We start from the raw sequence: 15,073 nt of genomic DNA, 5'->3' as shown, positions 1-15,073 counted from the left end.
TAGTACTGACTTTGGTGGGGGTAGCTGCCGGGCTGGTACTGGCCTCCGGGGTACACATCCGATTTCTGACCGTGGTACGGATACTGGTCGTACACATCACCGGAACACACCAGCACGCATGCGCATATCAGGGCAACAGACAAGATAGATGCCATGGTTCAGATTCTGAAAGAGATGAATTATCTTTAGCTGTTTTCAAATGTTTTAACAAGACGATATGCATCTTAGATAGCATCTTCACATTGTAGATTATAATACAAGATATTCTTTGTTAAGACCGTAACCTAATACAGAAGTTCAAAAGCAGACATCTAGATGAAACCACACCTTCTTAAGGTGGCTTTGGTATATAGGTAAGTTCATTTACAAAGCCCCAAACCCAAACAGATTCTATTTGCATTTATCTAGCACTTGGATGTCAACATATATAAAAAGCTTCAAAATTTGAACAGCGTAAATAAAGGTGCTTGTTTCTGACAAATTTCCTAGTATAACCATCTAGCAAAACACCAATGTCGAAGTTGTTTGCTAAGGAAAGAAGAAAAGACTCACCAGAAAGTCAGCAATCAGTATGAAGAGAAAGATGTCAGTGGTCTGGAAAAGGCACACGGGTCTTATATACACGTTGAACCGACCAGAAGTTTTTTGGATGCATTATCTTATCATAAATTATTTGGAATCATGCGCCTACAGCCTGTAAAAATATTTCGCTGGTCATGTCACGGTAGACTGCCCAGCGACAGGGACAAAAGATGGTGCAATAAGTTATGAGGTCTTCCTCGATGGATTTTGTTAGCTGTCATTTCTTTTTTAATTGCTTACGTGAAACATGACAACACTATAAGGAAACACTCATGGGATGGTAGCTTTCGTTTTCTGTACATCGGTGCTTCTACATATGATTGTGAAAAATCCTGTTCACTTCTTCACTCTCATCCAATAGTGGGGCGGTCGGGTAGCCTAGTGGTTAAAGCGTTCGCTCGTCACGCCGAAGACCCGGGTTCGATTCCCGACATGGGTACAATGTGTGAAGCCCATTTCTGGTGTCCCCCGCCGTGATATTGCTGGAATATTGCTAAAAGCGGCGTAAAACCGCACTCATTCATTCACTCATCCAATAGTATTGTTTCCGTTGGATTCCTGAAAGAATTGACCCCCGGTATCTGTGCATGCTGTCGAATTGTTTATTTGTTTGATTGTTTGTTGTTTAACGCCGTACTTAGCGATATGTCAGCTATATGACGGCCGACTGGAAATATACGAGTCTTGAATATTCAGAATACTGCGGCGTAAATATATCTTTAGGAACCCATGTATGCTCTAAAAGGCGACTTTGCTTGTCGTAAGAGGCGACTGATGGGATTGGGTGGTCAGGCTCGCTGACTTGGTTGATGCATGTTATCGATCCCAATTGCGTAGATCGATGCTCATGATGTCGATCACTGGATTGCCTGGTCCAGACTCAATTATTTCCAGACGGCCCTCATATAGCTGGCATATTGCTGAGTGCAGCGTAAAACAACAAACAGTCTATTGCTATTGTTATTATTTATAGAAATCCATAACAGATGATATTCAGTATGTGTATGAAGTACATTTCCAATTAATGGCAACAGTTTTCACAATAAAGGACACATTTGCAACTTCGTATATGTCAGTTCCCTTCACCACCACACATAAATGAGTGCATTTAATGCAGCTCAGCCGAATGCTGCACCTGACTTTGAGTTCACCATGTACGCTCGAATATGGCGGCGAGTTCCGCTACATTCAAATCATCAACATTTATCAAAATGTTTTTCTCTAATGTAGAAACAGCTGTATCACCGTCAAATTAGCAAGCTCATGAAATAAATATAAATTGCAGTGTTTTGCCATGTAAAGGACGAGATAAGCAAAGCTTTCCTGGTCCATCAATTCCAACATTGTCACAGTCTTTCCTGGTTATACCTTAAGGTGACGAATAAAAGCCCGATGTAATTGATGTTTTTTGCATGATTGGGTCCAAAACAGCGTGCCATGACGTACCACAAAAAAAATCGTTAATGTGGGAACACGCCTCACAATCTGGAGCTGAGGGCTAGACGTTGTTATTGCAGCCAGCTGTGCAACTGTTAGTGTTTCTTCAGAGAAGAAGAAGAAGATTACTGTATTTACTTGTTACATATTGCATGAAAAATAAGTGAATTTTGTTTAACGTCACATTGAACAGTATTTCAGTCATATCTCGGTGTATCAGCTTGATTTGGGAGGAAGTGATCCAGGTCTTAAAAGTGTGGCAGCTTGATTTGGGAGGAGGAGTTGACATCTTTGGTGGAACCCATCACCAGGGGTGTGGTGATGAAACCAGAAACATCATCAAGGCGAATCTGGCATCCATCCATCCATCCATCCATCCATCCATCCATCCATCATGTTGTTTTCACAATATATTGTTATCGCAGTAGTGGCCCCGGTAGATATCACAGCAGGGGCCTGATAGTACTTATTAATCTTTTACGTTCCTTGTAAGCCTCTGGGCGTATAGTAAGCCAACGCCATGCGTTGTCGATGTGTGTGTCATTAGTTAGTAGCTATAGGTGCTCCCGTTCGATTCCCAAACCCCGGAAAGGCCTGGTGAATGCGACTTGAAATTTTTGGTAACGTTAACATGGTTGACTTATTCGGGATCATATTAACTGATTGACTTCGGTTGACCAAAATTGCCACAACCTACTCAAGCCCTGGGATGCGATACTCTGTCAAAGCCTCTTCAAAGCTAATTAATCTTAGTGATTGATTCAGTCATGAATAAAAGCATTCAATGAATATAATCAACTAGGAATTGATAGTATAAGTATATTCTAATGTGTGTTAGGGTAATTTTACTTTCGAATATAGTTATGTAAACTGTGAGACAAAAAGAACTATACCTCTCAGTTGATTTTTTCATCTGTTTTTTATATCCAATTGAACATATCTTTAGCAATATTATATAAAATGAACTGTACTCTACTTGTCAAAGAGTACTTTGAACATAATTTGATTTAAGACTTATAAAAATATATTCAAAATCCGCCAAATACACAACTGCTGATTGGTACCTTAGTATCTTATAAACATAACATATTTTCCCTTTTTTTCTCTCCAACATTTCAAACCTGGGGTCGTGTTGTTGCCAATCCATTTCTTACGCCGGTCAATTCTATTTTAACAAAGTTATCCAACCTCAGATTACTTTTTACAAACTGTTGCAGGAATGAGTGATGCTTAAACAAAACTAATCAAATTTAACAACGGTTCTTCAATTTCAAATTACATAAAATAAACCAACATCGGTATACTTTCTTTTACGTCTCAGTTTAAATATTTTAGAATTAACGCTGATGTCCAGAAACTTCCTACATTGTAACCATATGGGATATCGTGTCTGGGTCAGTAATCATAGTGTTGTAGTGTTATAACAATGATTATTACCCTCGTGGTTGAGATACAGGTGGTAAGATACTAAATTCGTACTTCACACGTGTATTGTACAAGGTTAACCTCGTTTAATTCGTTTTGATTGGATAACCCCTGACCTCTGTCACACCGGAACTACTTTTTTCATTCATAAAAAAAATCACGAGACGTCATTCTATTTGCAACTACAATGCAGAATTGAAGAAATGAGAGACATTTACACCCACTTTATTAAACCAAACAAGATAGTCACACGCATCAACTTCGCTTTGCATTCTATATTAGATATGCACAGAGCTACTACACACATTAGATAATAGAGCTTATCCATTTGCAATGTATTACTCCCGATCAATAGATCGAGCGTGTCTATGAGCGTGAAGGCACCCAACCAATTTCTCGACTTTCAATTTGATTTAGCATAAAGAGATACGCGTGGTGAAACGAAGTCAGTTTTATCTATCTGGATATATATCGTGACTTACGTTGGATGCTCGCATCGACTCAGGACCACGCATTCATGAGATGTATGTGATTATCTTACGTACGTAATAATGGATACATGTCTACAGCATATCAAACGTGCACATACATATCAAACATCAACCAGTCACGATTATCCGACGGAACAGTTTCCAGTGGGTGTAAATAAATTATATAAATATTGCAATATTACAAGAGCGAATATGGCAATATTTATTTCCTTGCAGCTTTGTCTTGTCACTTGGCTTGGAAGACTTAAATGTTCACCACGTGACCCCACACGGAGTGCACGCCGAGAAGGAACAACGCCTTGCTTACAGCCGAGGCGAGACTTTTCGGAAATATTGTAATTATGAATATTATTTGAGAAACAAATATGTAGCAGGGAATACTTGCGTTCTTCGTCCAACATGTTACAAAAATCATGTATTCATATCTGTATTTATCCTTGAAAAAATATATAATTGACTCTATAACTTTTCAATTGATGTTCTGTTCTAAAACTGGAAATCTTTGCTATAATGTGTCCGCATGTCATTGCACGATAATAACAGCTCCAACAAGCAATACAAGCTGATGTGTGCGTTTGACATTCACTAAGACCGCCTCCATGGTCTAGTGGAGAGCGGAAGGTTCGGGGTTCGATCCCTGGACACATCATACCAAACAACGTTAAAAGATGGTACTTGTTGTTACCCTGCCTGGCGCCCGGCATTAAGACGCTAAAACAAGGACTGGTCGGCTTGAAGTCAGTATACTGTGTGGGGTATTCATGGTAAACTGCAGCATGGTATCTAAGTGGGATAGCACTATAAAATCGGCATTAGTCCGGACTAGTTCAAGCAGGCATACACACACACACACACACACACACACACACACACACACACACACACACACACACACACACACACACACACACACACACACACACACACACACACACACACACACACACACACACACACACACACACACACACACACACACAAATGCATGCACCTCAAGTATAGTGATCTTGAACACGACGTCAAACCTCACCTCACATACACTTAAGTACGTATATGCGCAACTATTTGTCAGAGCCACCTAAATATGTTATAGAAAACAAAACTACATCATAAATATACAACATTTATTTCTTGTAATGCATGCACATCGCATTATTCAGATGCCGGATTCTGGGCCGCCTGTGGTATCCCGCCATCGCTGAAATACACAAGTCGTGGTTATTACAAAATGAACACACCAAATGCCAGTATAACACTATTTGTCGCCACGTCATATGTCAGATTTCAAGTCCTCGGCTATCATATTGTAACGAGAGATAGGATAATGGATTGGTCTAAGGCCTCGCGATTCACTCTGCATATCCACTATCCATACCTCTATCAACTGTAGTGACTTCGAATACCCAATTAGCAACAAATATATTCCTTGGTCCATCTTTGTGATTTGTGGTCACTTGGTCACTGAGTTTCCAGCATTAAGCTGACATTTCGTGAACCAGCGGTACAATTTACCTACTCACCCAAATAAGACTACCTCTGTCTCTCTGGAGACTCTACCGACTTGTACATTCACAAACAGTTTCTTGATACGTAAGCTTGAGATGACGGATTGAGTAATACAAAGGAAAGTATATGAGTGAGTATGGTATAACGCCGGTTTTATCAATATTCCAGCAATATCACGGCGGGGGACACCGGAAATGGGCTTCACACATTGTACCCATGTGGGGAATCGAACCCGGGTCTTCGGAGTGACGAGCGAACGCTTTAACCACGAGGCTAACCCCCGCCCCTAGGAAAGGATTATTTGAACTACTTATGGCAACCGTTGTAGGAATAATACTGACTTCTTTCAAACTGTTCCACATTTGTATTCAGCAAATTGTATTGTAAAATTGTTAGATAATAATAACGAGTGTTAATAAACATCGGTTCTAAATATATGAACTCATCATGAACATGTTGACTTATGTGGTATTGACCGAAGAACACTCGACAGTGCAAGGTCAATTTAAATGGATTGTGCAATGTATTATAATAATATTATTAATATTTTCAATACCTTATGGTTAATAGTATTTCCGTGTTGGGTATTTTGGGTAGTACGGGTATCCTGTCGGGTAGTACGGGTAGTGGCTTGGGTAGCTACCATCATCATAGGATGGTACAGATCGTCGGTACCCTGGTCAAGGTAAAACAAGATGTTATAATTATGTCAGATACATCATGAAGACAATGACAGGATGTCTAAGTTAAAACACGTGTGTGTTGTGATATAAGATAATTCATTGGGAAGAGACGTAAATATTATATCGACACTATTGACATAATTGAATCCATATAATATTATAGAAAGTTTATTTTATAAAAGTTACATGTGGCACTGATTACTTACTTTAATGTAATCCCGTTTGCAAGAGATATTTTTGTGATATAAATGATTGCAATATAAATAAACATTGTATTTAAATTTACGAAAAGATACATTGATTTTTAAGACCGAAATCCATAATGTAACAAATGTTATATTTGGGATAACACTTTTTCAGTAAAGTACAGATTCTAGTACTTTTGTGGGTTGAGTCCCAAACAGGATTCGAACCCACACTGCCAGAGTGAGGCACCTAATCACTAGCACACAATGTAGCTTCCACAAAAACGAAAGTCCGACAACTGGTAGGCAAGCCACGGATGGGACTCAACCCCAGAAAGTACTAGAATCTGTACTCTACTTAGAAAACGTTATCCCAAACATAACTTTTGTTACATTTGACCATTTTTTAAATGGCATTGTGTACTAGTATTCACACGAACTTCATAATATTATGAAATGATATGAAGAAGAACTTGGAATATTATTTACTCACTTCCGTAATAGCCTCCATACTTATCTGGAAAAAATCATATACAGTATAGAGACAGGTGTATATATTTTAGTTCGTATACATTCAGCCATCAAAACATCATTGACTATGCACTAGTGGTAAGATGGCAGTCTAAAGGCATGGCGAACGATATATAGCTGATAATAACTGTATTTGCCATCCAAAACAGGATCTTCCACAGGAGATATTTCTTGGGAGATATCTTCGATCATGACTGACATTACATAACAATACTTTGCAGACCTTTGTAACATCATCTGTTTCATGATGTCACAATCAAATGACATCCCAAAACGTTCTGCCACTGTTTGTTTGTTTTTTGTTTAACACCGCACTCAGCAATATTCCATTTATATGACGGCGGTCTGTAAATAATCGTGAGTCGTGGGAAAGTAGAAAGTAGCGGGTACTGGTGCGAATTCGTCGAATTCAGAAAATATGTGTATCCAATTGTCGTAGATCGATGCTCATGGTGTCAATTACTGGATTGTCTGGTCCAGGCTGCCGTCATATAGCTGGAATAATGCTGAGAGCGGCGTTAGGCATAAAGAAAGAAACAAAGAAACTCTACTATCTCTCATATATACAGTTTCACCAGAAGGGTGTTGAACTGGGTACGACGTGGTACTACTGACTTTGGTGGGGGTATCCAGGGTATCTCCCTCCGGGATACACATCCGATTTCTGACCGTGGTACGGATACTGGTCGTACACAGCACCGGAACACACCAGCACGCATGCGCATATCAGGGCAACAGACAAGATAGATGCCATGGTTCAGATTCTGAAAGAGATGAATTATTTTTAGCTGTTTTCAAATGTTTTGACAAGACGATATACAACTTCGATAGCATCTACACATTGTAGATCATAATACATGATATTCATTGTTAAGACCGCAACCGAATACAGAAGTTCAGAAGCAGACATCTAGATGAAACCACACCTTCTTAAGGTGGCTTTGTTGTAGAAAGAAGAAAAGACTCACCAGAAAGTCAGCAATCAGTCTGAAGAGAAAGATGTCAGTGTTCTGGAAAAGTCACACGGGTCTTATATACACGTTGAACCGACGAGACGTTTTTTGGATGCATTATGTTGTCATAAATTATTCTGAATCATGCGTCTACAGGCTGAAAAAATATTTTGCTGGTCATGTCACGGTAGACTGCCCAGCGACAGGGACAAAAGATGGTGTAATAACTTGTGAGGTCTTCCGCCATTGATTTTTTTCAGCTGTCATTTCTTTTTTAATTGCTCACGTGAAACATGACAGAAAACACTCATGCGATGGTAGCTTTCGTTTTCTGTACATCGGTTCTGCTACATATGATTGCGAGAAAGCCTGTTCACTTCTTCACTCTAACCTAATGGTATTGTTTCCGTTGGATTCCTGATAGAATTGCCCCCCGGTACCTGTGCCATGCTATCGATTTGTTTATTTGTTTGTTTGTTTGTTTGTTGTTTAACGCCGTACTCAACAATATGCCAGCTATATGACGGCGGTCTGGAAATAATAGAGTTTGGATCAGACAATGCAGTGACTGACATCATGAGCACCGATCCGCGCAATTGGGATACGATGACATGCATCAACCAAGTCAGCAAGCCTTACCACCCGATCCCGTTAGTCACCTCTTACGACAAGCAAAGTCGCCTTTTACAGCAAGCATGGGTTGCTGAAGACCTATTCTACTCCAGATCTTAACAGGTGGCATGTTGTCGATTAAACAGATTGGCGGAGTGTGTGTCACCATGACCAGATTGCGTGGATCTTAGGTCACTGACATGCTTTCAATCACCGGGTTGTCTGGTCAAGACTAGATTATTTTAATTGCTGACACTCACTCACTCACTCGAGCTATAATTTTCTTTTAACTATTAGTTTTGGTGACTGACGGGATCGGGTGGCCATGCTCGCTGACTTGGTTGATGCATGTTATCGTATCACAATTGCGTGGATCGATGCTCATGATGTCAATCACTGGATTGTCTGGTCCAGACCCAATTATTTCAGTTTCAGATGATATTCAATATGTGTGAAAGATATTTCCAATTAATTGCAACAGTTCTAATAAGGGACACATGTGCAACTTTGTGTGTGTAAATTCCCTCGGCCACCACAGATAAATGAGTGCATCAAATGCAGCCAAGCCGAATGCTGCACCTGATTTCCAGTTTACGCTCGACGCGCGAATATGGCAACGAGTTCCGCTACATTAAAATCATCAACATTTATCAAACTGTTTTTCTCTCTTTTAGAAACTAATGTATCACTCTCGAATTAGGAAACTCGTGAAGTAAATATGAATTACACTGTTTAGCCATGTATAAGTATAAGTATATTCTAATGTGTGTTAGGATAATTTTACTTTCGAATATAGTTATATAAACTGTGAGACAAAAAGAACTATACCTCTCAGTTGATTTTTTCATCTGCTTTTCATATTCAATTGAACATATCTTAAGTTAGCGATATTATATAAAATGAACTGTGCTGTACTTGTCAAAGAGTACTTTGAACATAATTTGATTTAAAATTTATAAAAATATATTCAAAATCCGCCAAATACACAACTGCTGATTGGTACCTTAATATCTTATAAACATAATAAATTTTCCCTTTTTTCTCTCCAACATTTCAAACATGTGGTCGTGTGGTTGCCAATCCATTTCTTACGCCGGTCAATTCTATTTTAATACAATTATCCAACGACAGATTACTTTTTAAAAAATGTTGCAGGAATGAGTGATGCTTAAACAAAACTAATCAAATTTAACAACGGTTCTTCAATTTCAAATTACATAAAATAAACCAACATCGGTATACTTTCATTTACCTCTCAGTTTAAATACTTCAGAATCAACGCTGATGTCCAGAAACTTCCTACATTGTAACCATATGGGGAATCGTGTCTGGCTCAATAATCACAGTGTTGTTGTGTCATAACAATGATTATTACCCTCGTGGTTGAGATACAGGTGGTAAGATACTAAATTCGTACTTCACACGTGTATTGTACAAGGTTGACCTCGTTTTCTTCGTTTTGATTGGATAACCCTTGACTTCTGTCACACCGGAACTACTTTTTTCATTCATAAAAAAATCACGAGACGTCATTCTATTTGCAACGACAATGCAGAATTGAAGAAATGAGAGACATTTACACACACTTTATTAAACCAAACAAGATAGTCACACGCATCAAACTTCGCTTTGCATTCTATATTAGTTATGCACAGAGCTACTACAGACATTATATAACAGAGCTTATCCATTTGCAATGTATTACTACCGATCAATAGATCGAGCGTGTCTATGAGAGTGAAGGCACCCAACCAATTTCTCGACTTTCAATTTGATTTAACATAAATGCATACGCGTGGTGAAATGAAGTCAGTTTTAACTATCTGGATATATATCGGGACTAACGTTGGATGCTCGCATCGACTCAGGACCACGCATTCATGAGATTTATGTGATTATCTTACGTACGTAATAATGGATACATGTCTACAGAATATCAAACGTGCACATACATATCAAACATTAACCAGTCTCGATTACCGACGGAACAGTTTCCACTGGGTGTAAATAAATTCTATAATTATTGCAATATTACAAGAGCGATTTTGGCAATATTTATTTCCTTGCAGCTTTGTCTAGTCACCTGGCTTGGAAGACTTAAAGATTCACCACGTGACCCCACACGGAGTGCACGCCGAGAAGGAACAACGCCTTGCTTACAGCAGAGGCGAGACTTTTCGGAAATATTATAATTATGAATAATATTTGAGAAACAAATATGTAGCAGGGAATACTTGTGCCTTCGTGTAACATGTTAGAAAAAACATGTATTCATATTTGTATTTATCCTGGAAAAATATATAATTGACTCTATAACTTTTCAATTGAAGTTCTTTTCTGAAACTGTAAATCCTTGTTATTTTGGGTCATAACAGTTCCAACAGGCACTACAAGCTGATGTGTGTGTTTGACATTCACTAAGACCGCCTCCATGGTGTAGTGGAAGAGCGTCCGCCCGGAGAGCGGAAGGTCCGGGTTTCGATCCCCGGACGCGTCATAAAAACCCCCGTTAAAAGATGGTACTTGTTGTTACCTTGCCTAGCGCCTGGCTTTGAAGACTTAAATGTTCACCAGGTGACTCGACACGGAGTGCACGCCGAGAAGGAACAATGCCTTGCTTACAGCAGAAGCGACACTTGCGGTCCGCAAATATGGTAATTATGGATATTATTTGAGAAAGAAATATGTAGCAGGGAATACCTGCGTTCTTCGTCTAACATGTTACAAAAATCATGTATTCATATCTGTATTTATCCTTGAAAAAATATATAATTGACTCTATAACTTTTCAATTGATGTTCTGTTCTAAAACTGGAAATCTTTGCTATAATGTGTCCGCATGTCATTGCACGATTATAACAGCTCCAACAAGCAATACAAGCTGATGTGTGCGTTTGACATTCACTAAGACCGCCTCCATGGTCTAGTGGAGAGCGGAAGGTTCGGGGTTCGATCCCTGGACACATCATACCAAACAACGATAAAAGATGGTACTTGTTGTTACCCTGCCTGGCGCCCGGCATTAAGACGCTAAAACAAGGACTGGTCGGCTTGAAGTCAGTATACTGTGTGGGGTATTCATGGTAAACTGCAGCATGGTATCTCAGTGGGATAGCACTATAAAATCGGCATTAGTCCGTACTAGTTCAAGCAGGCATACACACACACACACACACACACACACACACACACACACACACACACACACACACACACACACACACACACACACACACACACACAAATGCATACACCTCAAGTATAGTGATCTTGAACACGACGTCAAACCTCACCTCACATACACTTAAGTACGTATATGCGCAACTATTTGTCAGAGCCACCTAAATATGTTATAGAAAACAAAACTACATCATAAATATACAACATTTATTTCTTGTAATGCATGCACATCGCATTATTCAGATGCCGGATTCTGGGCCGCCTGTGGTATCCCGCCATCGCTGAAATACACAAGTCGTGGTTATTACAAAATGAACACACCAAATGCCAGTATAACACTATTTGTCGTCACGTCATATGTCAGATTTCAAGTCCTCGGCTATCATATTGTAACGAGAGATAGGATAATGGATTGGTCTAAGGCCTCGCGATTCACTCTGCATATCCACTATCCATACCTCTATCAACTGTAGTGACTTCGAATACCCAATTAGCAACAAATATATTCCTTGGTCCATCTTTGTGATTTGTAGTCACTTGGTCACTGAGTTTCCAGCATTAAGCTGACATTTCGTGAACCAGCGGTACAATTTACCTACTCACCCAAATAAGACTACCTCTGTCTCTCTGGAGACTCTACCGACTTGTAAATTCACAAACAGTTTCTTGATACGTAAGCTTGAGATGACGGATTGAGTAATACAAAGGAAAGTATATGAGTGAGTATGGTATAACGCCGGTTTTATCAATATTCCAGCAATATCACGGCGGGGGACACCGGAAATGGGCTTCACACATTGTACCCATGTGGGGAATCGAACCCGGGTCTTCGGAGTGACGAGCGAACGCTTTAACCACGAGGCTAACCCCCGCCCCTAGGAAAGGATTATTTGAACTACTTATGGCAACCGTTGTAGGAATAATACTGACTTCTTTCAAACTGTTCCACATTTGTATTCAGCAAATTGTATTGTAAAATTGTTAGATAATAATAACGAGTGTTAATAAACATCGGTTCTAAATATATGAACTCATCATGAACATGTTGACTTATGTGGTATTGACCGAAGAACACTCGACAGTGCAAGGTCAATTTAAATGGATTGTGCAATGTATTATAATAATATTATTAATATTTTCAATACCTTATGGTTAATAGTGTTTCTGTGTGGGGTATTTTGGGTAGTACGGGTATCCTGTCGGGTAGTACGGGTAGTGTCTTGGGTAGCTACCATCACCATAGGATGGTACAGATCGTCGGTACCCTGGTCAAGGTAAAACAAGATGTTATAATTATGTCAGATACATCATGAGGACAATGACAGGAATTCTTAGTTAAAACACGTGTGTGTTGTGATATAAGATAATTCATTGGGAAGAGACGTAAATATTATATCGACACTATTGACATAATTGAATCCATATAATATTATAGAAAGTTTATTTTATAAAAGTTACATGTGGCACTGATTACTTACTTTAATGTAATCCCGTTTGCAAGAGATATTTTTTTTGATATAAATGATTGCAATATAAATAAACATTGTATTTAAATTTACGAAAAGATACATTGATTTTTAAGACCGAAATCCATAATGTAACAAATGTTATATTTGGGATAACACTTTTTCAGTAAAGTACAGATTCTAGTACTTTTGTGGGTTGAGTCCCAAACAGGATTCGAACCCACACTGCCAGAGTGAGGCACCTAATCACTAGCACACAATGTAGCTTCCACAAAAACGAAAGTCCGACAACTGGTAGGCAAGCCACGGATGGGACTCAACCCCAGAAAGTACTAGAATCTGTACTCTACTTAGAAAACGTTATCCCAAACATAACTTTTGTTACATTTGACCATTTTTTTCAATTGTATTGTGTGCTAGTATTCACACGAACTTCATAATATTATGATATGATATGAAGAAGAACTTGGAATATTATTTACTCACTTCCGTAATAGCCTCCATACTTATCTGGAAGAAATCATATACAGTATAGAGACAGGTGTATATATTTTAGTTCGTATACATTCAGCCATCAAAACATCATTGACTATGCACTAGTGGTAAGATGGCAGTCTAAAGGCATGGCGAACGATATATAGCTGATAATAACTGTATTTGCCATCCAAAACAGGATCTTCCACAGGAGATATTTCTTGGGAGATATCTTCGATCATGACTGACATTACATAACAATACTTTGCAGACCTTTGTAACATCATCTGTTTCATGATGTCACAATCAAATGACATCCCAAAACGTTCTGCCACTGTTTGTTTGTTTTTTGTTTAACACCGCACTCAGCAATATTCCATTTATATGACGGCGGTCTGTAAATAATCGTGAGTCGTGGGAAAGTAGAAAGTAGCGGGTACTGGTGCGAGTTTCGTCGAATTCAGAAAATATGTGTATCCAATTGTCGTAGATCGATGCTCATGGTGTCAATCACTGGATTGTCTGGTCCAGGCTGCCGTCATATAGCTGGAATAATGCTGAGAGCGGCGTTAGGCAACAAAGAAAGAAACAAAGAAACTCTACTATCTCTCATATATACAGTTTCACCAGAATGGTGTTGAACTGGGTACGTCGTGGTAGTACTGACCTTGGTGGGGGTATCCAGGGTAGCTCCCTCCGGGATACAAACCCGGTTTCTGACCGTGGTACGGATACTGGTCGTACACAGCACCGGAACACACCAGCACGCATGCGCATATCAGGGCAACAGACAAGATGGATGCCATGGTTCAGATTCTGAAAGAGATAAATTATCTTTAGCTGTTTTCAAATGTTTTGACAAGACGATATACATCTTCGACAGCATCTTCATATTGTAGATCAAAATACAAGCTATTCTTTGTTGAGACCGCAACGGAATACAGAAGTTCAAAAGCAGACATCTAGATGAAACCACACCTTCTTAAGGTGGCTTTGCTATATAGGTAAGTTCATTTACAAAGCCCCACACCCAAACAGATTACATTTGCATTTATCTAGCACTTGGATGTCAACATATATAAAAAGCTTCAGTAAAGTTTGAACAGCGTAAATAAAGGTGCTTGTTTCTGACAAATTTCCTAGTATTACCATCTAGCAATGTCGAAGTTGATTGCTAAGGAAAGAAGAAAAGACTCACCAGAAAGTCAGCAATCAGTCTGAAGAGAAAGATGTCAGTGTTCTGGAAAAGGCACACGGGTCTTATATACACGTTGAATCGACGAGACGTTTTTTCGATGCATTACGTTGTCATAAATTATTTGGAATTATGCGTCTACAGCCTGAAAAAAATATTTTGCTGGTCATGTCACGGTAGACTGCCCGGCGACAGGTACAACAGATGGTGCAATAGGTTGTGAGGTCTTCTGCGATGGATTTTGTCAGCTGTCATTTCTTTTTTAATTGCTTACGTGAAACATGACAACACTTTAAGGAAACACTCATGGGATGGTAGCTTTCGTTTTCTGTACATCGGTTCTTCTACATATT

The 15,073-nt window shown here is 39.1% G+C and overlaps 1 long non-coding RNA gene across 1 annotated transcript; it reads right to left on the bottom strand.

Annotated features, from left to right (window-relative positions):
- Positions 1 to 11,778: 11,778 nt before the first annotated feature.
- On the bottom strand, positions 11,779 to 14,827 carry LOC125382894. The gene is made up of 5 exons (XR_007222554.1): positions 14,724 to 14,827; positions 14,193 to 14,341; positions 13,538 to 13,561; positions 12,731 to 12,850; positions 11,779 to 11,866 (listed from the first exon to the last, which is right to left on the bottom strand). It is a non-coding gene; the product is annotated as an uncharacterized LOC125382894 (long non-coding RNA).
- Between the last annotated feature and the right edge of the window lie 246 nt (positions 14,828 to 15,073).

Source organism: Haliotis rufescens, unplaced genomic scaffold (assembly GCF_023055435.1).
Source record: "Haliotis rufescens isolate VD_foot unplaced genomic scaffold, xgHalRufe1.0.p SCAF_21, whole genome shotgun sequence".
Classification (NCBI taxonomy): domain Eukaryota; kingdom Metazoa; phylum Mollusca; class Gastropoda; order Lepetellida; family Haliotidae; genus Haliotis; species Haliotis rufescens.
Note: the sequence above shows the minus strand (reverse complement) of the source record. Positions and strands in the feature narration are given on the sequence as shown.